At 35.0% G+C, this 12,039-nt stretch overlaps 1 pseudogene; it reads right to left on the reverse strand.

The window, feature by feature from the left end:
- Positions 1–3,564: 3,564 nt before the first annotated feature.
- Positions 3,565–3,661, reverse strand: LOC122121116 (annotated as a pseudogene).
- Positions 3,662–12,039: the final 8,378 nt, after the last annotated feature.

Consider the following 12,039-nt stretch of genomic DNA (forward strand, 5'->3'; position numbering starts at 1 on the left):
ACAGGATGTCTGACCCACGCCAGGTTCCAGTGAGTAGATCCTTCCATTTTAGTAAAGGAAAAGTTGTAGTGTTTTCCATACCCCAATGTCTCATCATTGGAGTTATTCCTTGCTCATCAGCATTGAAATGATTAAGAACCAGTAAAGCATGGTTAACCGTGTAATTGGGGGAGTATTGCTTCTCTCCTCCCTGTCTAATTCTTGCCAATTGACTTTTTAAGGTCTGATGAGCCCGTTTTATGATTGCTTGGCCTTGTGGATTATACAGAATCCAGTTTTTATGCACAATTTTCCATTGTGCACAAGATTTAGCAAAAGCTTTGGAGGTGTATGCTTGTCCATTGTCTGTTTTTATTTCCTTAGGAATTCCTAGGTCCACAAAGGCTTTAACCAAATGTTGAATAACATCTTTCACACCCTCTCCAGAATGGGCTGTAGCAACCATAGCATGAGAATAAGTATTTATAGTAACATGAACAAAGGAAAGTTTCCCAAATTTTGTTACATGGGTAACATCCATTTGCCACAGAACTCTAGGCTTTAAGCCTCTAGGATTTGCTCTCATTTTTTGTGGATGAAAAACTTATGGGCATGCCTCACATTCCCTAACAATTTGTCTTGCCTGTTCTCAGGACACTTGAAACATATTCTTAAGGCATTAGCATTCTGATGGTGTAGGCTATGACTTTCCTGAGCTTCTTCTAAAGCTGACATTACATGACTTTCCTTAGTTAATGTCTGCAAACTTGTTCCCTTGAGACAAAGGTCCAGGGAGATTACTATGCCCCCTGATGTGTCCCACAAATACTTTTGTCGTTCTTTGTTGTAATAGTTGTTGTAATTTTATTAAGTACTCTTTTACTTTAGAATGACCAGTAACTAGGGCTGTTTCAATGGCAAGAAACAAGTTAACCACATAGCGGGAATCTGTGTAAAGGTTAAACTCCTCTGAATAATTTTGAAAGTCTAGCAGAACTGCAATAAGTTCTGCCTGTTGTACAGATACAGTTGGGTCATAAGATATTAATAGTGGTTTTGTACTGCAATAAACCACAGACTTTCCGCTAGAAGATCCATCTGTAAAAATAGTTAATGCCCCGCCCAAAGGTTCTGTAACCACAACCTTTGGAAATATCACAGGGGTTTCAGTATAAAAATGTAACAAAGGATGTTGGAGCATATGAAAGCTTATTTTATTTGTGTAAGTTAATACAGCAATTTTCCAATAATCATCAAGTTGTATTAAATGATCTAATTGTTTCTTATTATAAGGGATAATAATGTTAGGTATTTCTTGGCCAAATTATTCTCTAGCTCTTAATCTAGCCTTTAAAATCAAATTAGTACATAAAAAAGGATATGAAGCAACTATTTTTCCAGAGTTATGGGAATAATGGATCCATTCCAGTATCCCATCCTGCCAAAAACATCCTATGGAAGAAAAGCTAGTAGCCAGAATTATAAAGGACCATGTTTGTGCAATATTAATTTGCTATATTTTAGCTGTATTCAATGCTTTTTCTACCAATTTTATACAGGATAGGGCTTCACGAGTTATTTTCCTGGTAGATTTCGGATTAGGGTCTCCCTCCAACATTTTCATCAAAGGATCTAATTGTCTTGTAGTTATTTTTAAACTAAGCCGAATCCAATTACTATTCCCTAATAATTTTTGGAAATCATTTAATGTTTTTAGTTTTTAGACATAATATAATCATGTCCAATCACTTTTTCCAGATAGGTCGTTCATGTTGAACTTTATCAGTAGCTATTATCAATCCAAATTTTGTTAATTGTTCTACCATATCCTGTAATATTTTTTCTGTCTTTTCTCTAGTTTCATCGGCCATACGTATACCATCCATATAATGAATAAGATACGCCCCTGGATATTTTTGTCTAATTTGTTCTATAGCCCTTTTCACATATTGTTGACATAAGGTAGGGCTGTTTTTCATGCCCTGAGGTAGCACTTTCCATTGGTACTTATCATAAGGTTGTTTAACATTAGCGGAAGGGACACTGAAAGCAAATTTCTTGGAATCTTCTGGTTGTAATTTTATTGTAGAAAAGCAATCCTGTAAGTTTATTTTTATGTATCTACACTGTGGGACTGCAACAGGAGAGGGTAGACCTGGTTGAAGGGCTCCCATGTCATGCATGGTCTCATTAATTGCCCTTAGATCTTGTAATAATCCCCATTTTCCTGACTTCTTTTTTATTACAAAAAAATGGAGTATTCCATGAACTGGTAGTCTTTTCTATTCTTCCTTGACTCAATTGTTCTTGAACTAAGTCCTGTATGGCTTGAATCTTTTCTTGAGTTAGGGGCCATACAGGATCATCACTTTTCCATATTATTTTGTCAGCATAAAGCTGTTCCTCAGTGGCCCCTATGAAAAATTTTGCTCCTTCGATGAGGAATCTATTTGTCCTATTTGTATTTTCATGTCTTGCATGATGTCTCTGCCCCATAAAGAAAAGGGCAAGCTGGGGATAACATAAGGTTTGAAGTGGCCTTGCTGCCCTTCACATACCCATTTGAGTCTCTGAGATGACTAAGCTACATTTGAAGCCATCCCTAATCCAATTAAGGAAGAAGAAGTCTACTGCACTGGCCAGGCCATAGGCCAATCTTTTCCAGCTATACAGGATCTGTTAGCTCCTGTGTCTAAGAGTCCTGTCATTTGTTTTCCATTGATTTAATGGCCTTGTAAGGCATTTTATCTGTAATTTACTGAACCCAGGCTACAGTATCTGTGGTGCCAAACCCTCCTTTTCTGTTTTGAGTCAGTATGGGATTAGGCAAGTTTAGATATGAGAGTAAAAGTATTTGGCAAGGCTCTGCCCTTTATGAACTTGAATAGTCTCTTTTAGAGACCTTATCATGACCTTTATAGTGGTAGGACTGTCTGAGTCTATTACACCTGGTAAAACCTCAAAATTCTTTTTATAGTTTGAGCCACCAGTGTCCGGCAACACCAATACTTACTGTAAAAATTCATGAATTCCGTGGAATTCTTCCAAGTGAATTGCCTGCATTGGATGTCAAATGTATTCAAGGGATTTCTATACATGTATAATTATTTCTGGAGAGTTTGTGAAATTTTAATCAGAAATAATTTTAACTTATCTGTTTAAATGAGTAGTACAGAAACTAAAGTATTTCTGGTGCTTGTCTGAAAAAAAATATTTTAAAATATTCTACGTTTGTATAATGTTCATAATTTATTTTATTCTCTCCTAGATATAATTTGAATTCTATATTATTTTATAATATATAGGTTCATTAATGTGTCCTTTCAGATTTTATTCCATATAGAAAGTTTTAGATTCCTTTTTTACCTAGGTCCTAATATTATTTTTCTTTGGGATAAAATGACAATGTTGTTTAATTTCAAAAGTTTTGTAAAGTTTATGGTATGTAAACGCCTTTATGAGGTGAAGATTTAATACACTGATGCCAAACTAAATTTAATTATATGAATTACGTGTGTTGTTACACTTGTTATTTTATAATCAACTTTTTAATAACTGTTTTTCATTTCTTGCATCTGAAGAATGAAAAGTACGGAATACTTCACAAATTTTCATATCATCCTTGTGCAATTGCCATGTTAATCTCTGTATTGTAATTTGGGAATACATGCTGCTGAAACATGTAGTATCTTCTAAATTTAAGTAGTTAATGATGCAATCTTTATACAGACTTATATCATTGGTTGCCTATTTGTAACAAGGAAACTATATTGTTTCTGACAATGCTACTGATCTTATTTCGCTAAAATTCTGGGAATAGTGGAAAAAAATATATTGTTCAGTCGAATGCTCACATTTGCAAATTTTTTTTGTCAATGGCAATATTAAGTCTTATTCATTTGGAATTTGATCATACTTTCAATAATTTATAGCTAGGTTCAAAGGTGATGGCTTTTTCAAGTACTTATTGATCCAACTGAATTAGTTTTGTGGAGCTACTGGATTCAAAGTAAGCCTTGCTTAAGAGCTACTTCTAACCTTATGCAGCTGACATTTTCCAAAATGAGGTCTTACTGGCACAAATGTCTACCTGACCCTTTACTCTTCTTCCATGTAGGAACAGACCAATCAGAATATCCTACCTTGACAGCATAGATTGTTTTACTTGAACAAAACTTATCTTAGTTACAAGGGATCGTAGAGAGATGAACAGTTCAGTCAGAACTGTTCAGACTAGAAGGTATTTTATCAAAATATAATTGTTTATTATATCTAACAATTCAGAAGTAACTAAAGCCAAGAAGGTGAAAAAATTGATCATATTCATGATTATTTAATGTCCTGGCCTGTCTACCATCCTACCAGGCAGGAAGTTACCCTACTGCATTTCTATCACCAAATATTTACATACTTGCAGGAGAAGTCCAGATGTTTCTCCTCGTTATTGGGCCTTAAATTGCTAATGTTTTAATCAGAGTGTTTTCTCTTGCCTCCAGGCTGTAAATCTACAAAGGGTAAAGCTTTAGTTCCAACTCTATCAAACACTGAGGTAGAGATAATGGAATAATACTTTAAAACAGAGTTGCCTTTGATACTGTAACCACAACAGAACAATGCAAAACATGTGTCTTTTTCTTATATTATATATAGTTATATATTTTATATTTATATGTGCTGATTTTATATTTCACACAGTGAAACTTACTAGAATTATTTGATAATTTCACAAATAAATTAATATTTATTTATTCCAATAAGTAGAATTAGAATATAAATAATTAGGTTTAAAATGTATATTAGAATATAAATGTATCAACGCAGTGTCTTTGGTATAAACTTGTGATACATTCTAACTGTTCTTGGTCTTCTGAATTTACATGGTTAAAAAAAAAATGTTGTTTCCCTCTAATCTATAAGGGATTTTCCTCTGCTTCTCTGTTTATTGTTTTAATTCACTGGTCCCAAACTGTTTTTCTCCATATTTCTGAAGCATTCCTACTGATTATGCCCAAATTTTGCTGATAAGATATCTAACAAATATTATTCTTCTGCATGACCCAATGATTCCTAGGATCCCAGGTAACACTTACCTGCATTATCAGATAACACGGGCAAGACTTCTCACAAAGACCCATGCAACATGCAACAAAGTAATCGAAGACCCATTTCAATTTCTCATTTCCTATATTTCAGGGCCCTAATACCTTGAGATACAAGATTTAGCAGTAAGCAATTGTGAAATGCAAGGCAACTTAAAATGAAAAATGAGATCACAAAATTTGAGAGTATGTACTATAATTCAAACATTCAACTTACAGATGACCAGCCCATGTGAGTGAACAAGTTCACAAGGTGTCACAAGATTATTCTTAATACCCCTCCCCTATGATTAATGAAAGATTTTAGTCCAGCATAAGTGGGCCAAAAAATAGTTCCTGGAAGGATAGATCCATAATTGGTCTACCAAGGCCCAGAAAAATTTACTTAGAGTTCAAATATAATTCAGAAAATCATTGAGAAGATCCTTAGGGCTTCAAAACACTGGGACTTCAGTACAACATGGATCAATGGTATAAAAATGTCACTCTCAAACCAATGATAGTCTACATTTAATCTCCTGAACGTTATTCCTTTACAAATTAACTTTTTAAAATCACATTCGCCAAAATAACATTCGACAACTAAATGATACTTAGTGACATTACAAGTTTTTCAAGTGTAGGGAGCAAGTTACAATAGCGTTGAATTATTGACCAAGCACTAATGCCAAACACGTTCAACCATTCATTAAAGTGTAGAAATAGTACCAACCACAATTTGTGTTTTTCAGTAGTGGCCTTGGAGAAATGTGTTAAATAGATCAGCCTGCCAAATTTCAAACCAAAAGGTTAGCTAATAAAGTAAATGTCATCATTTAATAAGGTATATTTTAAAACTTCACAAATAGTTGTCTTATCATATGTAATATTATGTTTTTCCTATCTGTCTAATATAGGAAGAAAAATGACTTTAAGTCTTGAATATGGGTACTCATCAGAGATATGACAAAAATAAATCTGTCTTCTCTTTCTATGACATTCCTCTATAGGAATAAATTTTAGTTTTCTTCTTTTTCCAAAACTTATAGGTAGTAGAAAATATTATACCATGTAAAATAAAACAATCACACCACTGTACAAAGCCATTAATAAAAATTAGTAGCTAGGAATACATTTTATGCCATTTTTTAACTTTCTTTTTGACTAAAGATTAATCTTCCAAATGAATGAGAATAAAATCATGTTTAGGTGCTTCACGTCTCCAGTGTTGCAAATTGTTACTGCAGATGAATGAATTATGGAAATATAAGCTGACATTAGTTCAAGCATATGCAGAATGGAAACTCCATGAAATGTATATAAACCTTTAAAAGTATTAATAGACAGTTTAACAGGATGACTATCAGGAAATTGAAAACAGAAAGGAATTATAGTAAAGACATAGAATGAATGAAAAATGAACAAGGGGCAAGTACAGCTAGAATACTCAATGTACACATATGATAAAGGAAGTGGTAAATCTGAAATAAATCTTGGAGAATCGTTTGGTTGAGAATGATGGAAGGAGTGACTCTGATCCAAGAGCATTGGACAATTAGATGGATATATTTAATTGTAACACACTTGCACAACCTTTTGAAATTCAGTTTAAAAACACAACAAAAAACAAAAACACACAGAAATGACAACCATCCAGAAATTTCTAGAGAGTATGAATATTTCCTCCCAAAATTTTAAGCAGTTAATGAAGGGTAGTCTTGGGAAAAGCAAACAAAGCTGTACAAAGAGAGAAGTTTGGGATAGGAGAGAATTTTGAACAGATTTAAATAGATTGTCTAAGGTTATAAATCATCTACATCTGCTGCAAATAGTATCTTTCTTCTACGAGTTCTCTGTCTGAACTGGATAATCCAGTCGTGAGACACACTTGATAGCTTGTGAAGATAGAACGGAAGAAACAAGATCAAGAACCCATTACTCCATTGGAGAGAAAACAATCCTCTATGTTTTCTCTAATCTCTCTTCACTATTCTTTCTTCACACTTTTAAGTCAATTGATTTTGAATTATATTTTTTCCTTCTTTCTTCTGGCAAAGTAATTGGTCAAAGTAATTCATTAAATATTATTTGCCATTTTCTTCTTTCATGCTGTTTAATTGGCCAGGCGAGTCTATTAAACTTCCCTCTTGCGTTTGGTTGCCATGAAACAACATCTATGTCAATGAGAAGAAATCTAATGTAAAACATTTTCTCCAGAAAACAGTCCAAGAAGCTGTGATACAAATATTTGACTGTATTTTTTCTTTTTTCTTTTACCTTGAAAGTCTTCTTGTGTCTAAAGTGCCCACAAAAATAAATACTCCATCACTTTCTGGTTCAATCAATTCTAACCTAAAAGATATATTTTGCTAAGAAGATGGTTAAAAGAAACTGAAAAATACTGCACTTTTATCTTCTATCTTAAGACTCTCCTTAGATACCATATAAAGAACAATGAAGTTATTCTATGCAAAATTATTTCAATAGATTATTTTTCTCTTGGTCTTGCATTTGTTCATCAAGATGTATGGAGGAGAGAAGAGTTAAATCACCTATACCTAGAAAGACAGTGCCTGTTACAAAAAGACAATGATTCTATGTCTTGCTTCTATGTCCTCCTCTTAGCTCTTGCCTGATTTCCAATTAATCACAACATCTTGGCTTCAAGTCTAGTGAAGCTGAAGGACTATATGGGCTCCATCACTGTTACATCTTCATGATTTCTCTTTGAAAACTCTTTAAGTTGCCTCATTTGGATGTGGAATTTATTTTCATGTCTCCATTCAATCTGTTCGGCATTGTAGTGACCCAAATAGGCTGTGTAAAATCACTTTAGTTAGTAAAAATATTAACACAATTTAGGGCTGGAAAGTTGGCTCTTTGGTAGAGCGCCTGCCTTGAATTCCTGAGGCCCTGGGTTCGATTCCTCAGCACCACATAAGCAAAAAGAAAAAAGCCGAAAGTGGTCCTGTGGCTTAAGTGGTAGAGCGCTAACCTTGACCAGAAGAACTGAGGGACAGCGACCAGGCCCAGAGTTCAGGCCCCATGACCGGACCCTCCAAAAAATATTAACACAATTTATAAAAAAATGTTTGGACTCCCTTCACTGCTGAAGCCAATATGCTTAGCTAGGGCTTCTAAGAACTATGTTTTCTTACCTTTTCCATTTGCTCAATTCTTTTCTGAACCCAAAACATTTTGGCTTATGTAATAAGAGAAGTCTTCACTATCTCATGTTATTAAGGATATTATTTTTTGTGAGCCACTTAGAAATGTGAAATCATTGGTTTGAATTATACAATCAGAATTTTTTCTGTTTCACTGCTTCACATGCAAAGACATTGTGGAAAGTGTTACAAACAGAAATGTGTAAACCCAACACCTTCTTTCATTTTGAAGAGAACTTTCTCCCTAAATATTTTGACTCAAATTATCTTTTTCAGAGAATTACTGTGTGGTAATTAAAGGTAAATTCACAAATTTTGATGTCTTATTTTTTTTAAGAACTTGAATTTAAATTCCAATACAACCTTGTTTCACACAGTGAGAATATATTTCCTGGGTAAGGATAATTCCAAGGGAACCAACAGGATTTACAGCAACGTTTCTGAGGTTTGTTTGTTTAGTGTGAAAAAGAGCCATCTTCACCCACATTGCTTCCTCTCTACTAAGTCTCCGTGGATTTCTTTGCATGAAAGCCTATTCTCCCAGGCAATTTTAAATTTTCTTAATAGGCTAAGTTGTTAAAATTTTTGAACAATTGAAATTTACCTGTCATAACTTTAAAACTCTTGAAATTCCTTTATCAGAACCGCGAATTCACCAATCCTAATTCCACCTTTACCATCCAAAAGTTAACATGCTCTTTCGAATTAGTGCCACAGCAGCTGCTGCTGAGGAGGCAGCTAACGAAATAAAGGCTAGAACACCAGCTATAAGTAGCCCAACAAACCTACGAGGGCACATTAGTTCTTTCAATAGTTTTAACATCTGAATACCAGAATCTTCATACCAAGTTTCAGAAATAATTACAGGAAGCATAACAAAAGGTGGTTGTCTAACAATAAGTATGGATTCAGATATGCCACAATATAAGCAATTAGTAAAAGAACAATTAGAACAGGTAACATTAACATTAAAATAATTAGCTCCTACTGAAATATTAAACGGTCCATACATTATAACATGGGGTGGGGATACACAACTCATAATATTTTTTAAAAGGGATGAATTGGGCCAAGTTATATTATTAAGTGCAGCCACCAACATCCAAACATGATGTCCAGGATGCCCATTCATCCACCACAATCCAGGATTGAACTTATTAGTAAGATTAGCTACAGACCAATCCAATAATTGAGAATTAGTTCCAGAAATATTGGTAACAAATGGCTGTACATGCCTGCACCTTATTGGATGAGGCTCTCCTGTAGATTCTACTATCTGTGAAGAATTAATGCAACGGGGTATACTATAGGATGGAGTAGAATTTGCATAAACTAATTGGCCACCTGGCAAGGATGTCATTTGTATATTGTACATTAGATTTTTGTCTGGGATCCAAATTTTATGAGTCATGGATTGCATAAAAGTACAGCCTGGAATGGAGCTTTTAAAATTGGTGGTAAAACATAAGGGAGTTCCAATACCTGAAGCTGAGAAATTTCCTATTTTTATATATTGGATGAAAGGATCGGGGGCTGTACCGTATGCTGATCTATTAACATGAATGAGTACTTCAACTCCCTCCCAGGTCGCTGGGTGCACAATCGGGGGATCCGGCATGTAAGCCCAATGGGTCAGCGTTTGTGTCATCTGAATGAGTCTCCACAATCCTAACGCAGCGTTCAGGCAACCAGCGGGCGTCATTTTCTTCCTGCGAGAAAACACAAACATGTCCTCGACCCCATGTTAAAACCGGATCAGGCCCATGCCAAGCACATGTTAAAGGATCCTTCCACTTTACTTGAGCAAAAGCTCTTTGTTCTCTTTTTTCCCAAAACTGCTGTGCTGCAGAAAGGCCATTACAATCTAAGTTTAAAAAATTTAGTACAAACAAAGCATGAGAAAGAATATTAACAGGAGAGATGGGGTATAATTCCCCACCTTTTAATTTAAAAATTTGATGTTTGAGCAAACCATTAGCTCATTCAACAATTCCTTGACCTTGAGGATTATAGGGAATACCGGTAGTGTAAATAATCTGATAAGATTTACAAAAATTTTGAAAAGCTTGTCCGACATATCCCGGACCATTGTCAGTTTTAATATAGTTAGGAAGTCCCATAGTGGCGAAACAACGCAGAGAATGGGAAATACAATGCTTTCTAGTCTCCCCAGCAAGGGGAGTAGCCATAATAAAATTAGAATAAGTATCTATAGTAACATGAACAAAGCGAAGCCGTCCAAAGGATGCAATATGAGTAATGTCCATTTGCCTGATCTAATTAGCAACTAAACCTCGAGGGTTAATTCCAATGGAGGGCACTGGTAAGAAAGTAGTACAACTAGGACAGGTCTTTACAATTTAACGAGCTGCCTCACGAGTGATTTGGAATTGTCGGCGTAAAGCACGACTGTTTTGATGATGAATGGCATGTGAATGCTTTGCCAAATCAATTTGAGTAAGAAAAACTTGAGTAGCCTTGTCCATAATAGCATTGCCCTCACTTAATGGACCAGGAAGTTTAGTATGGGCACGTATAAATCCAAAATGACATGGACAAATGCGAGAGTGAAGAAGAAGCTGTATTTGGCGAAAAAGAGTTTGAATAGTGGAATTTGCTGTTCCAAGAAAGGGGACAGTTTCAATAACCTGAAGTGCTCGAATAACATAATGACTATCTGAATATAAATTAAAAGCATTAGTAGGCAGAAGCGTAAGGGCCTGTAAAACTGCTTGAAGCTCAACTTCCTGGGCTGAAGAAAGACCAGTATCCCAGGATGTAGTATTTCCATCAATAGTAAGAACAGCCATTCCTTTAGATGATCCATCTGTAAACACTAAGGCAGCCATAGAAAGAGGTGATAAAGATACCACGCGAGGAAATATGAAAGTATAAGAGGAGGCAAATTGAAGCAATTTGTTAGAGGGATAATGATGTGAAATTGTGCCCATAAAGTTAGCCCAACCAATAGCCCAGGAATCACAATGAAAATAAAGCCATTCCTGCTGTTGTAATGTATAGGGAATATAAATAACATGTGGATCTCGTCCAAGATATTTACAAGATTCCACACGGCACATGTGAACTAAAGTAGCCACCAATTCATAATAAGGAGTTAATACTTTTGAGGGAGTAGCAGATAAAGAAAGCCATAGAAGGGGTCCCTTCTGCCAGAGGACCGCTGTGGGAGAATGAGGTGTAGTTAAAATATAAGCTTCCCAAGGAGCTGAATAATCAATATAATTTACATGTTGGGAAGAGATAGCAGAATTTACTATTTTTAAAGCTTCAGCCGCTTCAATTGTTAATTCTCTGAGGGATGCAGGGTTAGGGTCTCCTTTTAACAAATCAAATAAAGGTTTTAATTCAGCTGTAGATAATTTAAGATAAGGGCAAAGCCAATTAATGTCTCCCAGAAATTTCTGAAAACCATGTAAAGTACGCAAATGAGAAGTTTTAATTTGTAATTTTTGACTAGTAAAATAATAAGAACCCAAAATATAACCAAGATAAGTGAACGGAGGATGCTCTTGCACTTTATCATTGGCTACAATTAATCCAAAAGAGGTAAGGTCTAGTTTTAATTGTCCAAAAGCTTGTCGTAGTACTGTAGGGTTTAAATGATCTAACAATATATCATCCATATAATGAATAATATAAACGGAAGGAAATTTTTGGCGAGTAAAAGAAAGAGCCCGCGCTACAAACTTTGACACAAGGTGGGGCTATTTGCCATGCCTTGAGGCATTACTAACCAATGGTACCGTTTTATGGGTTCTTTAAAATTAGTAGAAGGGATACTAAATGCAAAACGT

The sequence above is a fragment of the Dipodomys spectabilis genome, unplaced genomic scaffold (genome assembly GCF_019054845.1).
Source record: "Dipodomys spectabilis isolate Male_0828 unplaced genomic scaffold, ASM1905484v1 ptg000183l, whole genome shotgun sequence".
Classification (NCBI taxonomy): domain Eukaryota; kingdom Metazoa; phylum Chordata; class Mammalia; order Rodentia; family Heteromyidae; genus Dipodomys; species Dipodomys spectabilis.